This window comes from Eptatretus burgeri, chromosome 6 (assembly GCF_056783735.1).
Source record: "Eptatretus burgeri isolate ZD-2024b chromosome 6, Ebu_testis_v1, whole genome shotgun sequence".
Classification (NCBI taxonomy): domain Eukaryota; kingdom Metazoa; phylum Chordata; class Myxini; order Myxiniformes; family Myxinidae; genus Eptatretus; species Eptatretus burgeri.
The window spans coordinates 57942177-57962176 of NC_140966.1; the positions used below are offsets into that span (position 1 = coordinate 57942177).

At 42.0% G+C, this 20000-nt stretch overlaps 1 long non-coding RNA gene across 2 annotated transcripts in view; it reads right to left on the reverse strand.

Annotated features, from left to right (window-relative positions):
* LOC147024857 (uncharacterized) overlaps positions 1–20000 on the reverse strand; it is a 63572-nt gene that overhangs the window by 29660 nt on the left and 13912 nt on the right. Inside the window, exons 2-3 of one of the 2 annotated variants that reach the window (XR_015058841.1) lie at positions 5176–5337; positions 3177–3700 (exon numbers count right to left, since the gene is read on the reverse strand). This is a non-coding gene — a long non-coding RNA (uncharacterized LOC147024857). Of the gene's footprint in view, positions 1–3176; positions 3701–5175; positions 5338–20000 lie in introns of those variants that run through there. The other variant, XR_015058842.1, reaches the window with a different exon arrangement.

The following is a 20000-nucleotide window of genomic DNA, read 5'->3' on the forward strand; positions in this document are numbered from 1 at the left end:
TGAAAAAGTTGTGAATGTTTCTGTGATGAAGAGCTGCTCAGGACTGAAGAATAGAGTGGGAACCAGCTCAGAATTGGTTCCCACTCTATTGGTATTTGTGAAAAATTTTTGTTTAGGACCCATGGGGAAAGAGCTCAAACTCCTGAAAGGATTGCATCAATTTATAATCCAATCAATCATCAAGCAACCTGTTTTAATTTGTCAAGAAATATGGATTGAAGAATAAAAAAGTTGGCATTTCTTCAAGATTTTTGTCTACGTCGTTCTGATAAATTTTTGAACGCCCCAACAGGTTTATTTGGAAAGGTAAATAAATTCATGTGATGTATCATTCTCCTCAATTTGAATCACCAGATTTTTTAAAATATAAAATGTCGAGGCTCGTATAAGAGCTAACATACATAACATGGAACAAAGGGAGCAGGAAACAAGAGGGGTGGGAGAGGGAAGCACAAAACAGTGGGGAACAGAGACATTAGGAGATCTGTGGAAGGGAGAGTGATGAGTCAGGGTACATGGGGTAAACACGTTGCACACTCCAGGGACTTTCAGGAAAGAAAGCAGGGAATTTGAAGGAGTTGGCTTTGGGGTGGATTAATGGGGGTAGAAAATATCATGGCTTTGGATGGGGGAAGATATAAGATGGTGGTGAACAGCTGCTTTGAAGACCTGGAAGGAAAAGTGGGATTGAAGAGAGTGTGGGAGTTTGACCCAGAGGCAGGAAAACAAGAGGAATGAGCAGTGATTCTTGATTTTGCTAGTTTCACTAGAAAGGGGTTGCTGGTGGACCTTGAGCGCCATGTAGAAATATGGGTGGGGGGGGGGCAATCACAGATAGAGCAGGGGGGCCAGACCAGAGAGAAGATGGGAGAGGACAAAAACACCACAAAACTGCCTGCAGTGAGAGAATGAGACCCAAAGACTCAGCTTCATCATGGGAGATACCAATCATCCTAAATGCCCTTGGATTCCACAACGTGAAGCCAAGAAAGGTGTGAGGCAGGAGCACCAGCTCAGAGTGGAGAGCAGTACTCCATCAGGCTGTGGATGAAAGCTTTGTTTGTGGTCAGGAGGTCAGGTTTGCCAAGGAAGGACTTTGCACGACGCTGGATTCCCAGTCAGCAACTGGCTTTGGAGGCCAGCTTTCCCAGGAAAGTGGCTTTCCCAGGAAAGACCATGGCAGATAGTGAGATGCAAAAGCTTGAATAAAAAGACTTCTTAAAGAGGATTGTTAAGAAAGTAGATGGGGGGGAGGGGGTTCCAGACAGTCCTTTTGGAGAAACATCATGAGAGTGTGACATTTGTCAGGATTGAAAGACATGTTCCAAGTGTTTGAGCAGCTTGTGATTTTAACCAGATCTGTAGAGAGGGAAGAGGCTGCTGCCTGCCGATCTGAGGGATGACAGATGGTACGGCAGAGGGTGGAGTCATCAGCAAAGAGATAAAGAGGATTTTCCAGAGAGTCAAAGAGATCATTGATGAAAACCAGAAAAATAACAAGGCCCAGAACGTTGCCTTGAGGAACTCCAGCCTGGAAAAGAAGATGGGCTGATGGAACTCCATTAAAGGCCCAATGGTGGCTGCGACAGGAGAGGAAGTCTGTGACCCATGAGTGGAGATTGCCTTGGATACCATAGGAAGAGAGTTTTGTGAGCAGGGCAGGGTGCCAGACCATATTGTAAGCACGTAATATGTCTCGGGAGATGGCTCTGATCTCATGTCTGACATTGAGGGCCTCCGTCCATTGTTGGGAAAGCAGAAACAAGTCCAGGTTAGAGTGACCTTGTCTGAATCCAAATTGATGATCAGAAAACAGGCCATTGGAGAAGAGGAAGAATTTATTGTCAGAAGCGATGATGGATTCCATAACCTTGCTTATGATTGGGAGAAGGCTGATTGGTCTGTAGTTGCAGGGATCTGTTTTTGCACCTTTTTATGCAGGGCGGTAATGTTTGCTGATTTCCAAGCAGATGACAGATGGCCTTGAGCAAATGAGAGGGTGCATTGAACAGAGCGTGAGTAAGAGCAGTAGAGCAGGTTTTTAGGACACGAGGACTGATGCCGTCTGGACTGGTTGCAGAATCTGAGTCAAGGTTTGACAGCAACCTCTTCAGCTTGTCAGGAGAAAAGGACATAAAGTCCAGGAAGAGCTAATTATGACTGGGGAAGGTAGGTAAAGAAAGTGATAGGCTTGGGCCACAAGATTTAGAAGCAAATACGGAGTTTAGGCATTCAGCCTTTTCACGTCCAGTCAGCTTTGCAGCCATTTGAGGTAAGGGAGGGGATGGAGGGGTAACATACACCAGAAACAGACTTCACTAGATTCCACCAGGATTTGGAGGAGGGAGACCGGTCGGAGAGTTCAGACTTGAGATGAGAATGTTGTTTTCTGGCTCTCCTGAGGGTAGACACACATTTGTTCCGAGTTTTGTGGAAAGAACTGAGATTGCCTTCAGGTGGATTTGCCTTCAATGAGGCAAAGGCAAGTTGTTTCAGGACAACTGCCTTGCCACAAGCTTCAGTGTACAATTGACAGGAGGAAGGGAAGGACAACTGAAGATGAAATGGGATAGATCTGTGCATGAGAGAGTGGAAGTTTCTTTGAAAGAATTCCCAGGGTGAGTTGATGTCGGAGAGAGTATAAATGGGAGACCAGTCGAGAAGTTTGAAGGCTGCCTGAAGTCCTTGCCAGTTGGTCTACTGAAATGCTAGACCATTGCCGCTGAGCTGGTTCTCCAATAACAACGAGAGAGAGGACCACTTTAACAAGAATATGGTCAGATGAACAGATTGGAACAGAAGAAGAACAGCAAACATTTTCTGGGAAATTGGACAAAATCAAATCCAGAAGAGATTGAGAACTGTTGGCTGACATCTGGGTCAGGAAGTTGACAGATTGTCAGTCCCAATCTGCATGCTTGCAGATTGCCATATAGAATCCCAAAACGTTGTGTGAACCTATAACCCTCAAGAAAGTGAAAAGCAACGACTGTAGTAAATTATGTCTTTTGCAAAAACAGTTGAGGAATTGAGCTAAATTGAAGCGTGAAAGAGTCAATCAACATAATTTTTTAATGGAAGGCCAAATCCTGACAGGTGAACCTCCTTTCAAAATCTTTATTAAAACTTACCATATAGAAAATGCAATGGAATTCAAATTTAACAAAAGAACACAAGTTCAATCGTCTGGCTGACTTTTTTTTCGGTGACTTGTCTGGCTAACTATTTAACCCTTGACACAATGCAGTTATTCAGCATTTTTATAATTTTTGATATATTGTCTTTTTGAAGCATCAAGAAAAGTATCTGATGAATGATATTTAGAAATAATTATTATATTACACTAAGTCCTGCTTGATGATATAGATGTTGACAAATTTGCACACTGACATTTTGCTCTCGTGCCTGGGTTCGAATCTCGATCCAGCTATAAAGGGTGATCCTGGTGTTTTGCCTTTAGGGCTATGCATGTCGAATGGGTGTGCTATCCCACTGAAGGATGATAAACCGGGTGACCTGTCTGTCTACACTGCGGACATGCCAGTAGATGTTAAAGATCCTACAGTGTCTTTCGCGAACGGTAGATGGGTTATCGCTGGCACCCTGAACAAATTCCAAATTCCAGTCACCTTCAGTATACAGTCAGGTCTTGCGAGCTGGATCATTAAAGACTTGTGCTTGAAACATTCGAGGACCAACCCTACAAGAAAGTGGGAATAATTGAGGCCATCAAAGAAATATATACAGTATGTATATATATATATATATATATATATATATATATATATATATATATATATATATATATATATATATATATATATATATATATATATATATATATATATATATATATATATATATATGTGCGTACATACATACATACACAAATACACACACAAACGCTCACCAACATGAAAAACGCACATGTATAAATTATCATGTAATTGTTGAGGGACTGTTTCAGCACCTTTTTGGCACAAGGGATATGCAGAACACCCAATTGCAAGTTTACACATAACCGAATTGCCTCCGACAATAATCGTTCAGCATGAACAGCTCATGCACGCATAGGTTTCTAGACATAGCAAGATGCATTATGAGCAAATTTGAAAGTCTTTCCGAGATACCACAATGAGGATAATCCAAAAACACAATGATTACATTCTTTAACAATGCATTACAATGCCTACGTCTGTCAGAAAATGAGAGGAATCAAATCATTGCATACCTCCTTGCAGGGTCTTCTATTAGCCATGTTGCAAAGCTCTTTAACATGAGGAGAGAAATTGTTTATGACCTCCGAAGATGTTATCAAGCCACTAGATCAACAAGAGATATGCCAAGAGGTGGACTTCCCAGGATAATGACTGCCAATCAGAACCAATACATTCACATGATCCATCTACGCAAGCAGTATCAAACTGCCCTGAGTACTGCAAACCTACTCCCTGGACATTGCAGGATGCATGTCAATACCGTTTTGAAGCATCTCCGTGATGGAGGGATCCATGCTCGTCATCCTGTTCAGCATCCAAGACTTTCACTGCAACACATCCAAGCAGGCTTGCAGTACTCAGATCAGCATGTCCAATGAACATGGAAGCAATGGCCAAGTGTTATGTTCAGTGACTAATCCAGGTTTCCTCTTGAAAGGTCTGATGGCTGTGCTCATGTATACAGAAAACACAATGAGCAATGTGCCAGGTCTGTGTCCAGGAAGCTGCAAATTTTAGACGTGAAAGTGTCATGATGTGGGGTGGTATTGCTGAAACCTTGTGAACAAACTTGATCCTTATCAATGGCAATCTGACAGCAGATCGACACATTAATGAGATCTGACCCTTCAACAACATGGTCCATGAATAATCTTTATGCATGATGATTAATGCTCCTGATCATGAACATTCAAACAAGGAATGTTCTTGTCAATATCAGAGTTAATGTCATGAAACCCTTGCCTGCCATCTCACCATCTTGAAATCCAATTGAACATTTCTGGGATATCATTGATCTTTGCTTTCAAACTTTTCAAAGACAGTCACAGACCCTCGATGAGCTGGAACAGAAGCTGATTTGGGTGTAGAATGACATTTCAAAGGCTCGGGTTTCAGTGCTAATACAGTCAATATGACGGTGGTGTAATGCAGTGATTGTTGTGGAAGGTGGACATACCTGGTATTGAGATTATGACAACCATTTAGATGGGGATGGGCCAGACATCTGCCTGGGGGATGGCTAGACAGAGGCACCTGGAGTACCGGTGGAAAGTGGACGCAGCAACACGCTGCTCCGGCGAATGCTCCCATACCCGATCTGACCTGACTTTGGATCCCTCTGTGAAAACATTTGCCACAATAAAGCATTCCATGCTAAAGTCAAAATTAAATGGACATGGAGTTATTCAGTATTTATCTATGTAAGAGGTTTGTACTTCATATGTGTCCCATGATGTTGCATATATAAATCATATCAACAACAATCACGTGTTCACTTTTTTGGCCGAAGAGTGCGCACGCACGCACGCACGCACGCACACACACACACACACACACACACACACACACACACACACACACACACACACACACACACACACACACACTTGACACACTTGATCACTCTCAAGTCTGTTTTTGAAATATCAGGCTTTCAATAAAGAATTTAAATTTAAATGGCTTTATTGCTCAGTGTGCTTCTTCTTTCTTTTACCAATACATACATACATACATATATATATATATATATATATATATATATATATATATATATATATATATATATATATAAATATATATATATATATATATATATATATATATATATATATATATATATATATATATATATATATATATGAGCCTGGTGTTGGCACAGTGGTTAGGGCAGCGGCTTGGGATCCAAAAGGTCCTGAGTTCAAGCCCGTTGGGCCACTGAATTAATACACCAGGGGGTTGACTCAGCCTGTCATCCTTCCGAGGTCGGCGAAGTGAGTACCAGTATACTGGGCCGGTGTATACCCCGGTTAAAATAGGTGTACCATATCCCTGTGTCGCAAGAGGCGACCAGGGTTGCGTCAGGAAGGGCATCCGGCGTAAAACATGTGCCAAATCACTATGAGGATCATATGGATGATCCGCTGTGGCGACCCCTAACGGGAGCAGCCGAAAGAAGAACATATACACACACACACACACACACACACACACACACACACACACACACACACACACACACACACACACACACACACACACACACACACACACACACACACACACACACACACACACACACACACACACACACACACACACACACTGGTAGGCGACATGGGTGGTCGCTCGACTAAGGCGAATTTGAAATATGTCGATAAGAGAACACATTAGATGGCATTTTCCCGTTTGTTGTTCCATACAGGAACACGACGAGCAACTGCCCATTCATCATTTGTGTTCGATTCCCTTACCCTACGTTAGGGAATCCCAACGCGAACGTTGGGGTGAAAGCATATAGTAATATAATTGCATACTAGTCATACAGTTTTTGATGGATCGGGCTGAAACTTTTTGACAAAGAGGTTGATTATAGTGCGAATAAAAGCACCGAAGCCGATTTTTGATTTTCGAAAAAAAAATACATAAAAATATTTTTCGGATTTTTGTCAAAAATTTCAAAGTCCTGTTGCGAGGAAACGGTGGCGTCCATAGCAACGGTGCTGAAAAGCATACAACTAGATCCTGGTATGAACCTACCAGTCAAGTTTCATCAAAATCGGTTGACTCCTCTGGCCTCCAGAGCTGTCCATTACATACAAACGAACAGACGGACATACAGACAGAGGGAAAACCTGAGACTAAGGGTAGTCGAGCGACCACCCAATTATATGTATTCTGTATATATGGATATACATATACGAGTGTATATATATATATATATATATATATATATATATATATATATATATATATATATATATATATATATATATATATATATATATATATATATATATGAATATAGATTGTTGCAGTGATGGATGATACGGTGATGATGGAGACACCAGCTTGTCACTCAGGGGGATTAATCCCCGGTTGTCCTCGGTAGAGCCGGACCTGGGGCCACCGCTCACAATTAACGTTATGGTACGGTGGGTTGTTTTAAAACCACGAACGCCACCCAGTCAACCACAAGTTCAAGTGTCCACCGTCCAATTATTCCGTTTAACTAGAGGTCACGTGGTTACCTGAGTGGGGAGCGCGCCCTCGGCAAAGTACCAATGTTGTCTGATTAGATTTTAATTAGGACAGCCGAGCGTTTTAACCGCTGGTGTGTGCCGACAATTTTTTTTGTTCAAATCTGTGGTAATTACCTCCCAGTCTATCTCGGTTCGAACAATGCTGGACCAATAGAAGGAAAGGGCAAACACGGACAGGTTGGAAATCGACAAATAATTTCTCAACAATAAAATAAATAAATAAAAAAAACTTTTATTTGCTGAGGTAAATAAAGAATGAATTTCAAAGCAAAATCAATCAAAATGCCAGGAGAGAGACAAAGAGCAGAAGCTTAACGGGGGTTGAATTACTTATAGCTAAACACAGACAAGGGTACCCAACGGATAATTCAGGGGGAGGGGAGGGGGGGGTCGTCTCGCTCACCAGAAAATCGTCCGTGAAGCGAAAACGTCATGAAATGCGTGCGTGTCACGTCCATCGCTAGCACCCAGCTTTGTCATACAGCCTCTCGCAGGGCAGCCTTGAATGCCAGTCCACACGCTAGCTTGCTGAAGCTCCGGGCAGGATGAACCATCTCACTGTTGGCGCTGGCCAGACACCCACACGCACGCTTCCTTCTCCTCTTTTGTGCGCCTTCACCAGCTTCTTGCTCGTTTCCCTCTCGTACCTCTTTCGTTCACGCTTTCTTCTTTCTTTCTTTTTTATTCATCTCAGAACGTATCTCTTTCTCTTCAGAACGTATCGGTTTCGCTTTTTCCCCACTCTCAAAACGTATCTCCTCACAGAATGTCTCTCTCGCTTCGGAACGTCCCTCTTTTGCCTTTTCCTCTCCCAACGTCTCTCCTCACAGAACATCTTTTTATATCTTCGAGGCGTCTCCACGGGGTGCCGTCCGCCCCAAGCTCACCCCACCCCACTGGGGAACAGTTACCATGACGACCCATGTGCTCTCAAAAAAGGCGGGCATCGGAGCTCGCGAAATAATGCTGCTGAGGAAAAATGAGGGCGGGCTACAGAGCTCGTGAAAGAAATGTGTGTGAAAGTGTCTGTCATAAAGAAAAAAGCTTCCCATAAGAGAGTGGATCTATCCTTTACCCTTCTCAACGCATCACATTTAATATCCCATTAGACATTGCGGATGGGGCTAATCCGAACATGTATCTAAGGAAATAACTGTCTGAGGACCTGGATGTGTGGATGCATTCATCAGACCGGATTCTGAAATCCGTAACAATATATATATACTAGCCAAACCTGCGCTCTGCGCGAAGTTTCAAAAGTGAGGGTTCATTCGGACATCAATATATCCAGTGTTCACAATGTGATTTATCGAATTTCTTTGTATATGATGTTTCTTGTGACATTTTTTGTGTCAAATTCACCTTCTGAGGTAGTCAGCATGTGCAGAAGAGGGTTTTACATTGCAGACACTGTTTTCTCGGAGTGGCATTACACCTCTCAACGGTGATGGTCTGTCGACAACAGACGTAATGATGTCAGTGAATGACCGATGATGTCATGACGTCATTACGCCTCTCAGCGGTGACGTCACACATCGCCATGCAAACAGATGTAAAAATGAGAAAATCACCAAAAATTCCCAAACCTGTCTGTAAGGCGCGATCTCACATAGCCGATGCTGTTCATTAGACCACAGACCACCTGCATGCCGAAAGTGGCAACAATCTGTCCAGCAGTTTCGGAGGAGCAACATCAAATTACGCGCAAACGTTAACAGAAATAATATATAGGATATAGGATATATATATATATATATATATATATATATATATATATATATATATATATATATATACATACATTATACATGTCTATATATACATATACATGTACATATATTTTCATTTACATATGCTATCTTATGGTTCTGTGATCTTTTTTTTCCGTGTATCGGCTTTGATGTCTGTTGGCATGCAACATTTTAGCTTTCTTCATTACCCGGAAGCTACCGAACATGAATATCATTCAGTCAGTGAGTCAGTGAGTGGTTCCAATGAGCTTTATATATTAGACGAGCTGGGTATGCCGACACATTGTAAGTAATAACGAACCATGCTTCCCCAATGTCTTAAGTCGGTCACCTGCATTTATTTTTTTCATTTATTTATATTTTCATTTACAAATGCTTTCTGACAGTTCTGTGATTTTTTTTTCCTGGTGTATCAGCTTCATTTTCTGTCCGTGCACCAAATTACCCTGCTTCTCCATTGTCTCAGGTCACTTACCTGCGTTTATTTTTTTAATGTTTTTTAAAAATGTATTTATATTTTAATTTACTAATGCTTTCCAATGGTTCTGTAATTTGTCCCAGTGTATTGGCTTGATGTCCATTGGCACACAAAATTTCAGCTTTTTATGTCACCGGAAGTTCCTGAACATTAATATCAGTGAGTAGGTGCGTGAGTCAGTCAGTGAATGGTTAGAATGAGCTTTATATATTAGATAAACAAAGAAACAAATATCCAAATTCACTTTTATATGACAGATAATTATTCATCAGTATGTAATTGTATGTAATGAGTAAGAAAATACTGCATATATATATATATGTGTGTTTGTATTTATTTGCTGTACTAGTAGGGTACCCATCGAAGACTGGTAATGTCACTGAAATGGACATTCATTTTCACCCCTGAATTTCATGAAAGATAAGCATCAGTTCGCCACAAAAATTACATCAAGCCCCTTTCCAGAAAGTAAAGTAAATACCTGCCAATTGTCCGGAGGCTACGATGTGATTTGGTGCCACAAATTGGCACCAAAATTTAGCGTTTCTATCTTGTTTTATCGATATACCTCATTGCTGATGGATATTGTGGAGTTTTATGTTATCTGACTGAGCTGTATTGTATTGTGCTGATTGTAGGTGGAAATCCCATCCTTACTGTCAAAGACATTGGCAAAGTCAAACCACGAGCTCTATTTAGTTTCTTATCAATGCAGTCCTCCTCATGAGTTGGTTCTTTTACCTGCCATTTTGGTAGATAGCTATCGATGATATATCGGTGCACTGGAGTAGTAATGAGCAAGTTTTTATACCTCTCGGCATCACGGATTTGCCACAGATCGAGTTTACCCTGTTCCTACCCCCCAACCACTTCTGCACTGAGGTCGCGCTGCCCGCTACATGGACCCGATCTCTGTCTGTAGTAGATAACTCGCTTCTCTCCGCGCCTCCCTTGGTCGGGAAACAACACTCCGATAAAGAAGGGTTGCTGGATATCTCTGAGTAACTTGTCTGTAATATCGGGCCAAGAGTTCTGCTTTCTGCAATATTTAACACTCTGAGCCTTTCTTCTTATGGAAACTTTACTGCTGGTTACATTTTTGAATTATTTTTCACAATGTTGTTCATGACAGTATATATTAATTATTTGACACATCGGCAGCAACTTGTGAAGTGGTCCATCAGACCATCATGCTACATTTAAATAAGATTGTGATTCGTGTAAATGTTGGTGTCATCAGATCCTCATGCAATGAAAGTGAATCCTTACATCTGTAATGCGTAGTGCACCTGTCAGTCATATCATGAAGGCAGTTTTAGTTGTCGATTCAATAGCACACTTCAAATCAACTGACTTGTAGAACTAATCTCGCAAGAGATCATTCTTCAGTTCGAATTAGACTCTTCTACCAGTAGTCATGGGACACATGTTTCTCTTCTTTTTTGGGGGACAATGCATAAGAATTGGTTGTGATTATTTAATATCTTGGAGGACCTCCATTTTACCTAATGGCAGTCTGGACTCTTACTCTAACATCTGCAGCACAGGAAGTTTTGGGGTATGATTCTCAGCTGTTCATCCAGAGTCCATTCCCGAGCTGTTGAAACTTTTTCCTGCCATTCTTGTTCAGCCCATAATTGGTGTACTAAAAAAATCCCACAGACCCTACCAAGCACTAATAGCTTGTTTCCACATTCGAGGCCCTGTGATGCACATTTGATGCCACATGAATTAAAGCGTTCCATGCCACTGCTGTTCTATGGTATGGCAGAGAATGTAAGACCCAGTGAACTGCGTTGCTGCTTTCGTGGAATCCCAATAAGAAAGTGGCTAGGAAGGTTAATGTCAGTCTGATTGAGGTGTGGACTCTCTGGTGACAATTATTATTCCTCTATTTGGACTCTGTTTACTCCTTGTTGGATTGCTGTCTTCTGAAACTGACCAATAAGACTGTTCCTTGACTATTTATCCTGTTTGTGGATGATATCCATAGTTATGCAAATGTATGCAATTCTCACAACTGAAAAGGAGTGGCCTATGACTTTTGGTATGAATGTCAATAATTATATCGACAATATATTTTCTCCACATTCCATTCCTTTCTTATTTTTCCGTATCAATATTTAACACCTGTTCTGCATGGAATTATGTCAAAGTGCAGCACAAGTTGAAGGAGTTCTTCATAGTTCTCATTTTGCTTATCGTTATTGTCTAACACTGCGTAAAATAATTTTGTAAGTAAAAAAAAGTTTTTTTTTAATATGAAAAGCTTTCTTGAAACAAGAAAACCATAAGGAAACATTTCTTGTGGCTCGAAAAGTTTTCTCATGTTTTCTTTTTTTGTTTCAAGAAAATATTTTCTTGCTAAAAAAAATTACTTTTGCTAGTGTAGTTCTTTGTGGGGCTGTAAAGATGGCCTCGATGACACACTCACCTTTGAGCTGTCCATCCTGTGTTCGAATCCTGACCCAGCTATAAACTCTCATCCCAGTGTTTCACAGGCAGGATGATTCATAATTGTGTGTGCCGTCCCTCGGATGGACGTTAAACTGGGCATCCGCCAGTATTAGTTGGTGGACGTTAAAGATCCCACAGTGGGCCCTATTGCCGGCACCATGACCAAATTCCAAATTATTGGCCTTACTTTCTGAGCTGGAGTGGCGACTCATCCAGGATTATACACTACATGGCCAAAAATATGTGGACATCTACTCGTCCAACATCTCATTCCAAAATAATGGGCATTAATATGGAGTTGGTACCCCCTTTGCTGCAAGAACAGCCTCCACTCTTCTGAGAAGGCTTTCCACTAGGTGTTGGAACATTGCTGCGGGGACTTGCTTCCATTCAGCAACAAGGGCATTTGTGAGGTCGGGCACTGATGTTGCGTGATTCGGTCTGGCTCGCAGTCGGCATTCCAATTCATCCCAAAGGTGTTTGATGGGGTTGAGGTCAGGCTTCTGTGCAGGCCAATCAAGTTCTTGCATATCGATCTCAACAAACCATTTCTGTATGGACCTCGCTGTGTGCACAGGGACATTGTCTTTCTGTAACAGGAAAGAGCCTTCCCCAAACTGTTGCCACAGAGTTGGAAGCACAGAATCGTATCGAATATCAATGTATGGTTTGGCGTTAAGATTTCCCTTCAATGGAACTAATGGGCCGAGCCAGAACTATAAAAAACATCCCCAGACCATTATTCCTCCTCCACCACACTTTACAGTTGGCACAATGCATTTGGGCAGGTAATGTTCTCCTGGCATCTGCCAAACCCAGATTAATCCGTCAGACTGCCACATGGTGCAGTGTGATTCATCACTTCAGAGAACGTGTTTCCACTTCTCCCGAGTCCGATGGCGGTGAGCTTTACACCACCCCAGCCAACACTTGGCATTGCGCATGGTGATCTTAGGCTTGTGTGTGGCTGCTCGGCCATGGAAACCCATTTCATGAAGCTCTAGACGAACAGTGCTTGTGCTGACGTTGCTTCCAGAATCAGTTTGGAACTCGTTAGTGAGTTTTGCAACTGACAACAGACGATTTTTCCATGTTACGCACCTCAGCACTCAGCGGTCCTGTTTTGTGAGCTTGTGTGGCCAACCACTTCACAGCTGAGCTGTTGTTGCTTCTAGACATTTCCACTTCACAATAACAGCACTTACAGTTGACCAGGGCAGTTCTAGCAGGGCAGATATTTGATGAACTGACTTGTTGCAAAGGTGACATTCCATGACGGTGCCTCGTTGAAAGTCACTGAGCTCTTCAGTACGGCCCATTCTACTACCAATGTTTGTCAATGGAGATTGCGTGGCTGTGTTCTTGATTTTATACACTTGTCAGTAATGGGTGTGGCTGAAATAGCCGAATCCACTAATGAGAAAGGGTGTCCGCATACTTTTGGCCATGTAGTGTATCTAGACTTGTAACTGCTGTGGCAGCACCAACGCTCTGCATCGGGCATGGGAGATGATGATGATGATGATGATGATGATGATGATGATGATGATGATGATGATGATGATTTCTTTGTGTTTTATCTCTGTTTGTGAGAATATATTTTTCTCATTTGTCAAATGGGCACCCAAGCAGTGTACTGAGGTCTGTGCAGCCCGAGGCTGTGCATGCATTGTTTACCTGTACGGTCCACTTGAACCTCACATCCCACCCCTTTATCCCATATAAAGTATAAATGTATAATGTTCTGGTTTCTTGGATTAACAACATTGCAAGTAAAGGATAAGTTGATGGCGATCGCCCTGTTGAACTGAACAGAAATCATGCAGTCACAGATATGTTTGATGTTTATTAACAGAAGAATAACCTCATGGTAAGTGGATCTTATTCATGATATATTTAAATCACAAGGGGCATTCAAAAACGTTAGATGAACGACATAATCACAATGGTACATGAAAGACACTCCAAAACATGTATATTAAACGAAGCATACACAGCAAATAAATAAAAACACATATTTACATACTCCTGAAGACACCGGGCGTAGTGGCGTGTGCCTGTAATCCGGCTACTCAGAGGCTTGGGTTGGAGGATCGCTTGAGGACGGGATTTCTGCGCTGGGCCACTCTATGAGAGGGCGTAGGGCAGCCCGGAATCATGGCGAAACCCAATCCTTATCCCTGCGTCGTAAGAGGTGACCAGGGTTGCGTCAGGAAGGGCATCTGGCGTAAAATCTATGCCAAAATCAGTATGCGGATCATAACGGATGATCCGCTGTGGCGACCCCTAACGGGAGCAGCCGAAAGACGAACAACAACATTTACATACTCATGAAGAATAAATCATAATATGTGGAATAAATCATAATTTTATCAGCTTATCCTTATCCTCATGAAACCAGGTTATCCTCGGACTGTTGTGAATTCCTCGTTTGCAGAACATTTTGAACGCCAAGACTTTCATTGGCATTTTGAGTCACACTGAGGTCTCTGTTTCCAGCAGAATTAGGACTCATGTCAGACTCGAACTTGGGTTGGTTGGTCACTGTCAGTGCATGCCATGTATCGGTGGTTGATCTATTCTTTTCGTCCACGACAAAAGAGAGGTATGTCATCAGATTGACATCGTTCTTGAGTGATTGTGAAACAAGCAGTACACGTTCCATCCCATTGAACCACAGTGTTGGAACCGAACTCGTGAGCGCTTCACTTGCACCGACCGCTCTTTCCTGATATTCACAGATCACAGTTCTCCACGAGCACATCGATATGAACCGGTTGGGTCCACGTCCATTTTAAGCCGGATCTTGTTTTTGAAATTGCTCTCATGTACCAGTGAATATGTCATATCGCACGATATATCGATTCGAATGTTTAAAAACAAATCGGATTATTACCAAAACCTTCATCAGGTTTGTCAGCAAAGGAACGAGTGAGTACACAATGATCATCCGAGTGAATTCCTTCAAGGTCTTCGCAAAAACCCAGTGGAACAACAAAAATCCGCTTTTTGTAACAATTTATACAATTTTACATCATTATCGTTGCTCTGACGTTTAAACACTTAACGGTGTGTGACCTCACTTTTAAACACTGAACGGTGTGTGACCTCACGTTTAAACACTTAACGGTGTGTGACCTCACGTTTAAACACTTAACGGTGTTTGACCTCACGTTTAAACACTTAACGGTGTGTGACCCCACGTTTAAACACTTAACGGTGTGTGACCTCACGTTTAAACACCTTACGGTGTGTGACCCCATGTTTAAACACTTAACGGTGTGTGACCTCACTTTTAAACACTGAACGGTGTGTGACCTCACGTTTAAACACTTAACGGTGTGTGACCTCACGTTTAAACACTTAACGGTGTGTGACCTCACGTTTAAACACTTAACGGTGTGTGACCTCACGTTTAAACGTGTAATGGTGTGTGACCTCACGTTTAAACACTTAATGGTGTGTGACCTCATGTTTAAACACTTAATGGTGTGTGACCTCACGTTTAAACGTGTAATGGTGTGTGACCCCACGTTTAAACACTTAATGGTGTGCGACCTCACGTTTAAACACTTAATGGTGTGTGACCTCACGTTTAAACACTTAACGGTGTGTGACCTCACGTTTAAACACGAAACGGTGTGTGACCTCATGTTTAAACACTTAACGGTGTGTGACCTCACGTTTAAACACTTAATGGTGTGTGACCTCATGTTTAAACACTTAATGGTGTGTGACCTCATGTTTAAACACTTAATGGTGTGTGACCTCACGTTTAAACGTGTAATGGTGTGTGACCCCACGTTTAAACACTTAACGGTGTGTCACCTCACGTTTAAACACTTAATGGTGTGTGACCTCACGTTTAAGCGTGCAATGGTGTGTGACCTCATGTTTAAACACTTAATAGTGTGTGACCTCACGTTTAAACGTGTAATGGTGTGTGACCCCACGTTTAAACACTTAATGGTGTGTGACCTCACGTTTAAACACTTAATGGTGTGTGACCTCATGTTTAAACACTTAAGCATGTGCGACCTCACTTTTAAACACTTAACGGTTTGTGACCTCACGTTTAAACACTTAACGGTGTGTGACCTCACGTTTACACACTTAACGGTGTGTGACCTCACGTTTACACACTTAACGGTGTGTGACCTCACGTTTACACACTTAACGGTGTGTGACCTCACGTTTACACACTTAACGGTTTGTGACCTCACGTTTAAACACTTAACGGTGTGTGACCTCACGTTTACACACTTAACGGTGTGTGACCTCACGTTTACACACTTAACGGTGTGTGACCTCACGTTTAAACACTTAACGGTGTGTGACCTCACATTTAAACATGTAATGGTGTGTGACCCCAGGTTTAAACACTTAACGGTTTGTGACCTCACGTTGAAACACTTACCGGTGTGTGACCTCACGTTTAAACACTTAATGGTGTGTGACATCACGTTTAAACGTGTAATGGTGTGTGACCCCACGTTTAAACACTTAACGGTGTGCGACCTCACGTTTAAACGTGTAATGGTGTGTGACCCCACGTTTAAACTTAACGGTGTGTGACCTCACGTTTAAGCACTTAATGGTGTGTGACCTCACGTTTAAACACTTAAGCATGTGTGACCTCACGTTTAAACACTTAACGGTGTGTGACCTCACGTTGAAACACTTAACGGTGTGTGACCTCACGTTTAAACACCTTACGGTGTGTGACCCCATGTTTAAACACTTAACGGTGTGTGACGTCACGTTTAAACACTTAACGGTTTGTGACCTCACGTTTAAACACTTAACGGTGTGTGACCTCACGTTTAAACACTTAACGGTGTGTGACCTCACGTTTAAACACTTAACGGTGTGTGACCCCACGTTTAAACACCTAACGGTGTGTGACCCCACGTTTAAACACCTAACGGTGTGTGACCCCACGTTTAAACACCTAACGGTGTGTGACCCCACGTTTAAACACCTAACGGTGTGTGACCCCACGTTTAAACACTGAATGGTGTGTGACCTCACGTTTAAACACTTAACGGTGTGTGACCTCACGTTTAAACACTTAACGGTTTGTGACCTCACGTTTAAACACTTTACGGTTTGTGACCTCACGGTGTGTGACCTCACGTTTAAACATTTAACCGTGTGTGACGTCACATTTAAACACTTAACGGTATGTGACCTCACGTTTAAACACTTAACGGTGTGCGACCTCACGTTTAAACACTTAACAGTGTGTGACCCCACATTTAAACACCTAACGGTGTGTGACCCCACGTTTAAACACTTAATGGTGTGTGACCTCACATTTAAACACTTAACGGTGTGACCTCACATTTAAACACCTAACGGTGTGTGACCCCACGTTTAAACACTTAACGGTGTGTGACCTCACGTTTAAACACTTAACGGTTTGTGACCTCACGTTTAAACACTTAAGGTTTGTGACCTCATGGTGTGTGACGTCACGTTTAAACACTTAACGGTTTGTGACCTCACGTTTAAACACTTAACGGTGTGTGACCCCACGTTTAAACACCTAACGGTGTGTGACCTCACGTTTAAACACTTAACGGTTTGTGACCTCACGTTTAAACACTTAACGGTGTGTGACCCCACGTTTAAACACTTAATGGTGTGTGACCTCACATTTAAACACTTAACGGTGTGTGACCTCACGTTTAAACACTTAACGGTTTGTGACCTCACGGTGTGTGACCCACGTTTAAACACTTAACGGTTTGTGACCTCACGGTGTGTGACCCACGTTTAAACACTTAACGGTTTGTGACCTCACGTTTCAACACCTAACGGTTTGTGACCTCACGTTTAAACACCAAATGGTGTGCGACCTCCCTTTAAACGGTGTACCCGCGTGTTTCAATGAAACGATGCGCTCTCTGAACACAATGCGGACCCAAAGCACGGAGCGACACACTTCCCTGGCAGTCCGAATGTTTGGATTGAAAATAGTCATCTGAAGGCGTGTGTCGTCGAGCCCATTGACATGCAGAGCTGCACCTGGCGCCACAACTCGGTGCTGTGGCGTGGATAATCAAAAGCAGGTCGTTTGGCCCAATGAGCCCCCATTGTCCAACGCAGCTTCGCGCACATCTCCCCGTTTTAACCTTTGGGCTCGTGGCGATCCGTTTATCTCCTGTACACCGTTTATGTAAATACCTTATATTGTTTAGGCGCACGAAGCGGGATCGTTTTACCAGGGTTAAAACCAACATTGCAAATGGATCTCACCGTGAACGAGGAGTGATTTTACATCCGTTAGATGAAATGGCACACCGTGATGGAACCATCGACTACGGAGGTCAATGGTGTACTCTGTTTGTGGACGAACATATGGAATCAGGAAAATAGAATGAGAATTGTAAAAACCAGGAATATACAATCCATAATGCCAATCAATGACTGACTTCTTGTTTCAGGCCACAATTTTTACTCATTATGATATAACATTATACAATATTACATTGTGTGTGTGTGTGTGTGTATATATATATATATATATATATATATATATATATATATATATATATATATATATATATATATATATATATATATATATATATATATATATATATATATATATATGTTGATGTTCTATACTCTTTACAGAGAGCGCGATGCTGCTGAAGCAGTTTCTTGGCAATGATTGTACTCGGTGGTTTGCCATTGCCTTCCTTGTGTTACTTATCCGTGCTCTATCTACTGAGTGTCGAGTAAGGAAGCAGCATGTACCCTTTTCAGTCTTAGTTGGGCAACTTAGCATAACAATTGTGCATTTTGTGAAGAAAGCATCAAATTTGGCACACGAGTAGCCTATCGTATTATGAACAGATTTGGATATTGGGCCATCTCAAATTCAGCCGCTGATGGTTGTGTCAGCCATTTTCCACTGCCATCAAAAATTTTGAGATGGCCCAATATCCAAATCTGTTCAGAATACGATAGGCTACTAGTGTGCCAAATGTGGTGCTTTCCTCACAAAATGCACAATTGTTATGCTATATTTAGCTAAGTTGCCCTACTATCTTTGCTATCACTCAGCCAGGTTTTGAACCAACGTCCTCCCAGACTCAGAACAGACACTCGAACCACCAGTTAGGAATACCACACACACACACACACACACACACACACACACACACACACACACACACACACACACACACACACACACACACACACACACACACACACACACACACACACACACACACACACACGATGCCTTTATTTAACCATGAGTGGATCTTTATCTCCACCACCTAAGGTGGACGGAGGTTATGTATTCATCCCTATCTGTTTGTCTGTGAGCAGGATATCTCCAAAAGGCACGGACCTGTTCGGACGAAACTTGGTGGACACGTTGGGTGTGTGACGAGGACGAATTGATTCAATATCACTGAAGATCCGCATCAGGATCCTGATAAGAGAAGTTTTTTTTTTCATATCAAAGTAATTCTTCACCATTGAGGAGATGGGGCCCAAACTATGTACAGCACGATATTTCAAAATGTTGTGGAGGAGTTATAACAAAACGTTGTGGACGAGTTATAACAAAACTTTGTGGACGAGTTATAATAAAACTTTGTGGACGAGTTATAACAAAACTTTGTGGACGAGTTATAATAAAACTTTATGGACGAGTTATAATAAAACTTTATGGACGAGTTATAACAAAACGTTGTGCACGAGTTATAACAAAACGTTGTGGACGAGTTATAATAAAACTTTGTGGATGAGTTGGTTCGGTGACAAGAACAAGTCGATTCGACTTTGGTTCAGATCCGACCTATCAGTACCAGTGTCATACAAAACGTAAACTGTTTGGCCTGGCGGAGGTTTGTTATCTACCGAGTGCTGTTCTATGTAGTTGTGTATGATTTTATGATAATATAATCATCTTGTCTTCCGAAATGGAATTATTCAGCCTTTTTCGCCACCATTTACAAAAGCACGAGTGACCGTAGCTCCTGTTGATGTACACATGTTCGTTTGACCTCATTTCAGAGGTTAAAGTTACACA